Source organism: Lontra canadensis, unplaced genomic scaffold (assembly GCF_010015895.1).
Source record: "Lontra canadensis isolate GAN:19392208 unplaced genomic scaffold, GSC_riverotter_1.0 scaffold137, whole genome shotgun sequence".
NCBI lineage: Eukaryota > Metazoa > Chordata > Mammalia > Carnivora > Mustelidae > Lontra > Lontra canadensis.
Window position 1 is genome coordinate 476,410 of NW_022631131.1, and position 11,595 is coordinate 488,004.

Consider the following 11,595-nt stretch of genomic DNA (forward strand, 5'->3'; position numbering starts at 1 on the left):
GAAGTGCAAGGAATTAGCCTTCCCCATGTACTACCCTTGCTTACATGGCCTGAGATTCCCTAAGAAGAGAACAATGCTTTATATCCCAACCAAAGAGAAGTACGAGTGGGCCAACTCAGCCTTGAGGCAGAAGACGAAGAAGAAGGAGGCCTATTTTAGTTACATGGGGAAAATCCTAAAACAGGTGAGCTGGGGCTCTCTTTGTGGAAACTTAGAATGGCCGAGACCGGTTATCATGTTCGAGGCCCTGGTTGTGTTTTTTTGACTACACGAGCGCTTCTTCACACATCGAGTTCCAGAAAAGTTGTGTGCCCCCAGCGTCTATAAACCAGATCTGCTTGTGGTTGCTATCTTTTCCCGCTTGGCTTGCTTTCTGTTGGCAGCAACTCCGAACACCTGAGCTCCTAATGTCTCTCCTCTATCTGCTGATAGGCAATCTATAAATTGATTCTTAAATGCCCTCTTATTGAGAGGGGACCTACCACCTAGCCTGTCTAATCATTGAAGAGTGACGTAGATCAGGTTTTCACTAAAGGGTGCTCTGTACTTAGAATGTACCTAAAACTCGTAGGCTTTCATTCCTTCCCCCACCCACCCAGCCTCACTCTGTAGCATACTACTGCAGAGAACAAACTCAGAAAAGTCTTCCCCTTCAAAAGAAGCTATGGGGAAGACAATTAGGAGATTTTACAACAGATGTGCTAAGGCTTGATCTTGGCTTTCCTTCATGACAACAAAGCAAGGCTGAGTGTTCATGTGTGATTGTACCACCCCCTACCCCCCACTGTATGCCGGTGCTATCATTTGGAATCTGTTGCTTATCCCGTGAGAAGAAGGGGAAAATGGGATGAAGGAAAAACCTGAGAAAGGAAAGAAGGCATGTGATCTAGAGCAGGGTTTCTCAACCACAGCTCTGTTGACATTTTGGGGCTCCGTTATTCTTTGTTGGGGAGCTGTCCTAAGATCAGGGGATGCAAGGCAGCATCTCTGGTCTCTATCTCATGGGTGCCCATAGCCACCCAACAGAAAATGTCCAGAGACCTTGCCCCCAGTTGAGAATCACTGCTGGAGAGCCTACATTTTCCGGAAGGGCTCTCTGTGGGAGTACTTGGACTTCACTTCGTCCTCTAAGCATTAGTCTGTCTTTGACTAGTCCTTTACTGCACGGGTCTGGCAGGCCACTCTGCTTCTGTAAGCCTCCCAAGGGTCAGAGCTGTGCCTTGGGTCAGCCCCTCGTGGCGCAGTGACGATAAAACAAGATGCTGGCTGGATAAAAGTATCGGGGGTCTCCGTGCAAGCCAGGTGTGCTGGGGGCGCTCAAATGAAAACGATGCAGTCTCTGTCCTAAAGGGGCTCACAGTCCTGCAGCGTAGGGGCACCGGGGAAATACTCCGAAATGATTAGAACCAGGAGGAACTTTTCAAATCCTGCTTCAAGCCTATCCTTTTACGAAAGAGAAACTGAGGTCCAGTGTGGGATTATTACTTGCTTACGTGACCTCTCATACCTGCACAGAGCTAGGATTAGAGCCCTGGGTGGGTGATTCTCAGGGCACTGTTCTTCTGACCATTCCAGCTGCCTCTCTAACTTTAGATGAGGTTGTTAATGACCTAAGACAGTGTGTGATACAGGTTCTGAGAACGCAAAGAACTCTGGTCCTCAGTGGGAGATTGTGGGGAACACAGATAAGCCAGAGGGGGCACCTGGGGAAGTGCCTTCAAGGGTGGATAGGATTTGGAAGGTAGCGTTGGGTGTGGGCGTGGTAGGTGGGAGCAACAGATCAACGTGGTGTGGAGACTTGGAACGATAGTTGTGTATCCGAGGAAGAGTGAATTTTCCCAATGTGGCTGGAGGTCCTGTTGGTGCAAGGATGTAAGGTGGCAAATTGAGAAGTGTTAAAACAAAATGCTCACTACTGTGAGGTATCAAGTGTGCACGTCTACTCTAAAATTATATTTTCCATCTTCTAAAGGTGTTGGATGTTAACTCTGCTTCTGTTGGGAAAAATCAAGGCACAAAATTTAAGTGACCCGAGTTACACCGTATTCCACAGATAAGGGCGATCTTTCTCACCAACTCTGAATTCCCCCTTCCTGGCCTTCCTCAGACAGTTGATAGGTACAAGGGCCTAATTTCTTTCATTGTGTTCCTACCGTTGTACCTCTGGGGGGTCATGTGGCTCCACACGTGCACCAATCCATGAAAGGCATGGGTGCTGGGTTAGACCATAAATTGCTTACTTTGGGAAGCCTTCACTTCTCTGTCTTACACTTGTGCCAATTCTGTCCCAGACTCACCCAGACTTCAGCGGATACTCCTGGATCTTGGATGCGCTGGAATCTCTGGAGGACTGGCTGCTGGAATGGGTTAGCCTGGAGGCGGTCAGACTGTCCTTCTCCAACCACAGAAGAGCCATCACCAGCAGAGAGATCCTTGGAGCAGTTAAGCAGAGATCCTCTTGGGAGAGCTTTTGTATAAATGAAGTGTTTTGAATGGCTCTGCTGTTGGAATGATTGCACTTGTCAAAAATAATCAGAGGGGTCAGAGGACCAAGTCGGAAAACAAGGTATCTGATAGATATCCGTTAACAATAAGAGTCTTGGTGCTACACACCTGGTCTCTGAGTCCTGTGTTTTTAGCCTCTGACTTAATTTGTAAAAAAAATAAATAAATAAGGAAAGAAAGGCATTGTCTCTTGTGCTATGAGTGTTATGCTTGTTGTTTATGGCTTTAAATTTTTCTGAGGCCTGCTTCTCCCATTCGAACTTACCTTTTATCTTTCTGGAGGACACAATTCACCCCATCACACTGTGTACTCACGATCTCTTGTCTCTGCCATCTTCAGTGCCACGGTGGAGGCTGCTGCCCTAGAATGAACTGATGATTTTTTTTTATAGCACCTCTACAGATTTAAAAGAACAACAAAAAAAGAGGGATTTGTTGTTGTTGTTGTTGTTGTTCTTTGAGTAGAAGCCTCATGGTATTGGTTATCTATATAGCACTTAGCATAACAGGATGGGTGTAATGAGGATCTGTCAAATGTAGACGCTAGTCCCAAGTATGGAAAAACATTGTAGTGTTATAAAAACAGTAGCATTTTAAAAATACAATACTGTAGGAGCAGGAAGAATAAATGGGATGATACACTTTAGACGTGGTGATCTGGGTAAGCCTGGATAGGTGATGTGAGGGAAGAAAGGTGCTAAGCATGGTGAAGGATTCTAGGCTGAGGGAACATCCCGAGCAAAGGTCCTGAGGTAGGCAGGAAAGCTTTAGCTTGTTAAAGAAAATTAATGAAAGCCAAGGCAGCTGGGTTTTCTAGCAAGCAAGGGAGATGTATAGTAGGAGATAAGGTTGGTGGGAAAAGCTGGAGCCAAGTCCCTCAGGGTTGATTTTATTCCAAAGATCGTGTGAAGCCACTGAAGGGTTTTAACTGGGGAATTGATGTCTTGTTCACTTTTTTATTTTTGTTGTTGAGGTTTATCCCCCAGTAAAGTGTACAAATCTGAACACACCTCAGAGTTTTACGTCTATATGCCCAGGTTAAGTTACAGAACATTTCCATCACTGCGGCTGCGAAGTCAAGAATAGATAGGAGTGTGTGCCAATAGGAAGATCAGTTAGAAATACTTTGTATGGGTTTAGTAGAGAGATGACGATGGCCCGCATGAGTGTGGGTGGTTGTCAAGATGGGGAGAAGTGAAGAGATCTGAAATGAATCTGAGATAGAATCAATACAATTTGTTAACAGAATGGATGTGAGCAGTGAGGAAATGGTGATGCTTCCTCAGTTTGGGGCTTGAGCAGTGTGGTGGACAGTGGTGCCAGCTGCAGAGATGGAGAAGCCTGGAGGAAGAAGGGCAGGTGTTTTGGGAGAGGGGACCCTTGAGAATTCCATTTGGGACAAGTTCAGTTTTCAATACTAGGGAAACCTGCCAATGGATGCCAAATAGAAAGGACTGGGCCAAAGATACAGATTTGGGCATCATTAGCATAAAACGTGATGTATATAAATCAGCAGGAATGGGTATGATCCCCTAGGAAGATGGGGTGATATGGGAGACAGAAGACTTCAGAACCAAGGTTAAAGAAATCCTAGTATTTAGAATCAAATGGTGGAGAACAGACACACCAAGGAGGAGAAATCTGAGAAATCAGAAGACGGTGGTGCTATGGAAGCCAAGAAGAGAGAAAGTGGTCTAGTCTGCTGTGAACCATCCTGAGGAGAGTGTTAAAAGAATACATGGACATTCACTGCATTTGGAGTCATGGAGGTCACCATGACCTTGAGAAGTCAACTCTCTGGAGCAAGGCAGACATCAAGCAGATTTAAGCAGGTAGAAGAGTGAATGGAGACGAATGGAGGATGGGGATGGAGAGGCTGCTGCTGAGGTGGGTTGCCTGGGCACTGAGGGCAATCGGGGGCTCTTGGCTCAGACCAGGGCTTCTCTGCTAGGTTCCTGCAATCCTGGGGATTCAGGGCAAGCATCCTAAAATAGGTTTGGGTATTCCCCAAACCCCATTAGGCTTTGGACAAATGCTGGCTAGTGACACAAGCCTCTTCCAGGCCACGGTTGTCCTGGGGAATTGTCAACCCAGCTGCCTCAAGAGCTGAGCGAGGTTCCAGTCTGTCTGCTGCCCTCTGGGAGTTGACTATTCTCAGGGAATCTGAGAGGGTCCTGATGTCTCTGGCTTTGCCTAGCCTCCTCCTCCAATTGCTGGGATTTGGTTTCGTCTAGAGGAAAAGCTGGGCTCCTCCCCACGTTCTGTCACCAGGTGCTGGGCTTGACTTCTAGGCCCAGCAGATTCAGGAAATCTCTTTACTTTCCCTCAACTGCCTAAAATGAGTTTAGATAAAGGATCTACCAAGAAGAGAGCTATCAACATAGTTAGCTACATTATGACACGAACTGGGTGTGGTAGACAGGGAGTTGCCTGGCAAGGCCTGTTTGATCAAAGTCCTCCATGTCCCACTGTTTCTGAATGGCCCAAACATTTATTTACCAAACATGTATGAAAGAATTTCATTCTTTCCCTGTAAAGTCCTAGACTCCTACCCTCTCCTCCTCAGTTCAGAAAGAGGTGTATAGGGGCACCTGGGTGGCTCAGTGGGTTAAAGCCTCTGCCTTCAGCTCAGGTCATGATCCCAGGGTCCTGGGATCAAGCCCCGCATCGGGCTCTCTGCTCAGCGGGAAGCCTGCTTCTCTTCCATTCTCTCTCTGCCTGCCTCTCTGCCTACTTGTGATCGCTGGCTGTCAAATAAATAAATAAAATCTTTATAAAAAAAAAAAAGAAAGAGGTGTATAACTCAATTTGCTTGACTGTCTTCGGAATTTACATGTCTATGTGGACTCCCCCTAAATATGAAATGAAATTTTATTTTTTGCCCTGTCTCGTGTCAAATGATTCTTAGTCCAGCCGGAAGGATTCAAGTTGTGAGAGCTCAGGTAGGTGGCCTTACCCCTCTACTTCCTCCCTTAACAAACATAATCATACTGACTTTTCAGGGTCGGTGAGAAGAACAAAGGAGATAGGCATGTAAGGTGCCTAATCAGTGTCTGGTACGTAGTAGGTGCTTAATGAATGTTCACTCCTTGCCTGGTCGGAGTATAAACTTGCACCCACTGGCCAGTAGGAAGTCTCTTTCTTCCTTATTACCCTCAGCACCTTTTTTTTTTTTTTTTTTAGAGATTTTATTTATTTGAGAGAGAGCGCAAGAGTGAGAGGAAGCAGGGAGCCCCATGTGGTGCTCAATCCCAGGACCCCTAGATCATGACCTGACCTGAAGGCAGATGCTTAACCAAATGGGCCATCCAGGTGTCCCATCCCTCAGCACCATTTCTGACCAGGAAATGGCTTCTCCTCTCTAATCGCTGGGTTTAGTCTTTAATTTGGAAACCCTTGCTACAGCTTGGCATTCAGACTGAATCGGGAAAGGCCATATATAGGGTGCTCAAATTTCGAGGAGCAGTCCAGTAACCTTCCCTCTTACCTTTGCTGGGGAAACCCCCCTGCATTCAGATGTACCAGAAGGAAGGGTACTGCCCATGCCTCACCTCCCACCCTGGAGACAGACAGGGTGAATTCCTACTCACAACTTTGAATATGGAAGGAAAGGTAAAGTTGAAGGGAGGGTCACAATCATTTCAGGGTCATTGCACCCAGCCCCTGGAGCCCCTGTGGTACCTGCCCATTTCCTAATCTGGGTCTTTTGTTTCCTGCTGATTCTGTGGGCACCTCCTATCATTTCAACAAGTCTCCTTTCTACATGGGGTAATCAGTTTCGATTGCTTGCAAGTAAGAACACTGTTTATCTCAGATCAGTCCAGGGAGACTTCAAGCGGCATTGGGATGGCAGGAGTTGCTAGAATGATGGGAGAGAGGTGGCTAGTAAAGTCACAGCCTTAATACTATCCTGTCTTCCCTGCAGCTCAGTAGTGGGTGGTTAATTGGAGGCATTCACACCATTTGTTTGTTTTGGTCTTATAAGGAAGGAAAAATAATTTTTCCTCTACCCTTCTAGGTTCTTGCTTGAGACCCCTATGTAATAAAAAGATTAATAGGAGAAAAACAGAAGTTTAACAACGTGTATACCTCCTGTACACGTAAGAGACACCCAGGAAAACTGAGTAACTCCCAGAAATGGCCCAAGCCACCCCCTTAAATATCACCTCCAGCTAAAGACCAAAGAAATGAAGAGCGCCTGGGTGGCTTAACTGGTTAAGGGTCTGGCTTCTGCTCAGGTCATGGTCTCAGGATCCTGGGCATCAGGCTCTCTACTCAGCAGGGAATCTGCTCATCCCTCTACCCACCCCCTCCCCCTGCTCTCTCTCTCTCTCAAATAAATAATAAAATCTTAAAAAAAAAAACAAAAGAAATATGTTGGAGGGGGCAGGAGCCAGACCACTTATGGGAGGTTACCTATAAAAGCACAGTAAACAAGGGTATATTGTGCAAATTTAAGCTGGTGATAAGAATTTTTTATAGATTTAGAATCCTCTTCTCTTCCTGGGACAGAGAGAACACCCTTATAAATGGAGATTTCCTGGCTCTCTGTTCCTCCCCATTTGACTGACAGCAGTGACAGCCATGTCCCAGAGGCATGATGGTAAAGGTTAGAGTAAACAGATTTGGTCATATTGGGTGCCTGGTCACCAGGTCTACTTTTGACCCTGGCAAAATGGATTTTTAAAAAAATTTTTATAAAATATTTTATTTATTCATTTGAGAGAGAGACAGAGAGAACACACAAGCAAGGGGAAAGGGAGAACAGGCTCCCTGCTGAGCCAGCAAGGAGCCTGATGTGGGGCTCTATCCCAGCACCTGGAAATCATGACCTGAGCTGAAGGCACACACCCAACCATCTGAGCCACCTAGGTACCCCTAGTTTGTTGTTGTTGTTGTTGTTGTTGTTTTGTTTGTTTTTTTTTATGTTGGGCATGGAGCCCAATGTGGGGCTTACACTCACAACCCTGAGCTGAGATCAAGAGTTGGACACTTAACTGACTGAGCCACCCAGGCACCCAACTCTGACAAAGTGGATATTGTCGCCATAAATGACCCCTTCATTGACCTCAACTACCTAATCTACATGTTTCAGTATGATTCCACCCATGGCAAATTCAATGGCGTAGTCAAGGCTGAGAACAGGACACTTACCAACAGAAAGTCCATCTCCATCTTCCAGGAGCCAGAGCCTGTCAACATCAAATGGGGCGATACTGGTGCTGAGTATATTGTGGAGTCCACTGGGGTCTTCACCACCATGGAGAAGTCTGGGGCTCACTTGAAGGGTGGGGCCAAAAGGTTCATCATTTCTGCCTCATCTGCTGATGTCCCTTGTCTCTGATGGGCATGAGCCATGAGAAGTATGACCACGCCCTCAAGATTGTCAGCAATGCCTCCTGCACCGCCAACTGCTTGGCCCCTCTGGCCAAGGTCATCCCTGACAACAGTCCTTGACCACATTCTTTGCCATCACTGACACACAGAAGACCATGGATGGCTCCTCTGGAAAGCTGTGGCATGATGTCCAACGATCTGCCAGAATATCATTCCTGCTTCTACTGGTGCCACCAAAGTTGTAGGTAATGTCATCCCTTACCTATCCTAGTGAGCTAAATGGAAAGTTCACTGGCATGACTTCCACGTCCCCAGCCACAATGTGTCAATCATGGATCTGACCTGCTGCCTGGAGAAAGCTGCCAAATATGAGGGTGAAACCAGCCTCAGAGGGCCCCCTCAAGGGCATTCTAGGCTACAGTGAGAACAGGTTGTCTCCTTCGACTTTAACAGTGACACCCACTCTTCCACCTTCAATGCTGGGACTGGCACTGCCCTCAGTGACCACTGTGTCAAGCTCGTTTCATGGTATGACAAAGAATTTGGCTACAGCAACCAGGTGGTGGACCTTGTGGTCCACATGGCCTCCAAGGAGTAAGAGCCCCTTGAACCACCAGCCCCAGGAAGAGCAAGAGGAAGAGAGAGACCCTCAGCTGCTGGGGAGTTCTTGCCCCAACTCATCCCCTGACACACAGAAAAGCTCCTGACCTTTATACAGTTTCCATCCCAGACCCCTAGAAGAAGGGGAGGGGCTTGGGGATCCCTACTTTATTATGTATTATCAGTAAAATATATTGTCCCTAGTCAAAAAATAAAACAACAAACAACCCCCAAACAAATGGAGATTTCCCTTACAAATGTATGTTTCTTTTACAAAAGGGCAATTTCTAGTTAGTTTTCAGAGCGTCTCTTGTGTCTGCTATTTCTTAAAAATAAGCAGCCTAAATTAATACTTATGCCAAAGAGGCATATTTTGGGATGACAAATTCTGCTCCCCTTGGGTCTTTCCCACTTGTGTTATAAACTCCCCAAGGTTGATGTTCTCTTTTATATTTCTCCTACAAGAGTCATAAAATCCTAGACCTGTGTCGGGGCCCAGAGCATGCCACCCCGAGATGGGCCACTTTGGCACGAAGATTATTTCGAGTTAAAAGCAATCCAAACCCAGCAGATTCAGGAAAAGTTCTTTACCTCCCCCTCAACCGTCTAAATTTATATTGGAAAGGAGAGCCTGTTCCAGGAAGAGAGCTATTAAAGAGATTGCTTTTTACCTAAGAAACTGGTGGGCATAACAGGGCGATTTCTGTGTTCCAAGCATCTCTTCTCACTTTCAGGCACATGGCCTTCCTCCCCTTTGCATCCCCAGACCCCGATCCTTCTCATGGAAGACCTACACATGAAAATGACACCTGTTCATTGTGTTACCTGTCTTTGGAATTTCATGTCTGTGTGGATTCCCCAGACACAGGAAAGTAAATTCGACTTTCTCCTGTTAATTTGTCTTGTGTAAATTTAATTCTTAGTCCAGCTAGAAGAATTCTGAACAGAGGAATATTTCTTTCTCGCTGACACCCAAAAAAGGCCACAAGAGATTAGCTTCTTTTTTCTGCCTTCTTTTCTTATTCTTCTCCTTCTCCCCCTCCCCCTTCCTCCTCCTCCTCCTCCTCCTCCACACCACCACCACCATCACCACCTTTTCTTCTCTTCCTCTTCCCCCTCCTCATCCCCCTCCCCCTCCTCATCCCCCTCCCCCTCCTCCCCTTCCTACCCCACCTTCTTCCTCTTTTTCTTCTTTTTAAATTCCAATATAAGAAACATACAATGTTATATTCCAGGTGTACAATACAGTGAATCAACGATTCCATATAGTACTCAGTGCTCATCACGATAAGCATAATCTTAATCCCCACCACCTATTTCACCCACAGGCCCCACCCACCTCCCTTCAGAAGCTGCTTTTAAGCAACTGACGTGAGCAGCGGAAGCTGAGTGAGGTAGAAGGGCCGCAGTGACCTCTGGGCTGAGTACAAACAGGCCCATCAGGGGACCCACCTCAGAATAGCCATAAGCCTGGACGCCTGGGTGGCTCAGTGGGGTAAGCGTTCCACTTCCAGTTTTGGCTCAGGGTCATGGGATAGAGCCTCAAGTTGGGCTCCATGGTCAGCGGGGAGTCTGCGTGAAGATTCTCTCCCTCTGCCTCCCTCCCTCAAATACATGGATAAATTAAAAAAAAAAAAAAAAGCCATAAGCCCCAGCTGACCAATGGGCTTCTTACACCTGCACACAGGTACCAGAAAAGGAAAATACCATTCGTTCCCATACCTTTTCACGTTCCCCCTTACCTTCAGTCCCCAGTGCTGCCCCCTGGCAGACTGTCCTGCTCCCCTCCCTCGTGTCGTCTTCAATAAACTGCTGTCTCTTTTGTTCTGCCTCAGATTCCTGCACAGCCCCCCGCCACCTGATCGGGTGACCCCACACTCCCCTCTGGTAACTGTCAGTTTGTTCTCTATATTTAAGAGTCTGTTTTATGGGGCCGCCCGGGTGGCTCAGTTGGTTAAACATCTGCCTTTGGCTCAGGTCGTGATCCCACAGTCCTGGGATCGAGCCCCATATCAGGCTTCCGGCTCTGCAGGAGCCTGCTTCTCCCTCTCCCCGCCACTCCCCCGCTTGTACTCTCTCTCTCTCTCTCTCTCTCTCTGTGTCAAATAAATAAATAAAATCTTTTTTAAAAAAGTCTGTTTTATGGTCTCTTTTATTTCTTTGTTTATTTTTGTTGTTGCTTAAATTCCACCTGTGTGCGAAATCATATATTCGTCTCTCTCTCTGACTACTTCACTTAGCATTACGCCCTCCATGTTGTTGCAAATGGCAAGATTTCATTCCTTTTTATGGCTGAGTCATATTCCATTATAAATACACACATATATATCTGTATCTGTCTATATCTGTCTATATCTATCTATATCTCACATCTTCTTTATCATGTGGTTTAGCTTCTTTACCTCAAGGCCACCATATGTCTGAATGACCCAAGACAAAAATAGCACTCCATTCTTCTCGGAGTATTTTCAAGAAAATGGAAACACTTACTGTCCCCAGTCACCCATACTGATGCTTGCTGCTTTGCTATAAGCCCACTTTCCTTAAAGATTGAGCTGAAGGGGTTTGAGATTCCCTCCACAATGTGCCACTTTGGCATTTGCATTATTTTGAGCTGAAGACAATTGAGACCCTGTGGTCTCAAGAGAAACCTTTGTCCCTCTCTTAACTACACAGAAGAATCTAAATCGGAAGGTCTCTCCAGAATAAGGTTGTTAGTACAGACAATTTTTTAAAAGATGCATTTATTTGGGTGCCTGGGTGGCTCAGTGGGTTAAAAGCCTCTGCCTTCGGCTTGGGTCATGATCCCAGGGTCCTGGGTTTGAGCCCCACATCAGGCTCTCTGCTCGGCAGGGAACCTGCTTCCCTTCCTCTCTCTCTGCCTGCCTCTCTGCCTACTTGTGACCTCCTTCTGTCAAATAAATAAATAAAATATTTAAAAAAAATAAAAGATACATTTATTTATTTTAGAGGGGGATTGAGAGAGAGAGAGAGTGCGCGCATGAGTCAGGGGTAGGAGGGGGTGGACAGAGGAAGAGGGAGGGAGAATCTCAAGCAGACTCCACGGTGAGTGTAGAACCTGACCCTGGGCTCCATCCCACACTCTGAGATCATGACCTGACCCAAAACCAAGAGTTGGACACTTAACTGCAC

At 46.4% G+C, this 11,595-nt stretch overlaps 1 pseudogene; it reads left to right on the plus strand.

Annotated features, from left to right (window-relative positions):
• Positions 1-73: 73 nt before the first annotated feature.
• On the plus strand, positions 74-8,440 carry LOC116858483 (annotated as a pseudogene).
• Positions 8,441-11,595: the final 3,155 nt, after the last annotated feature.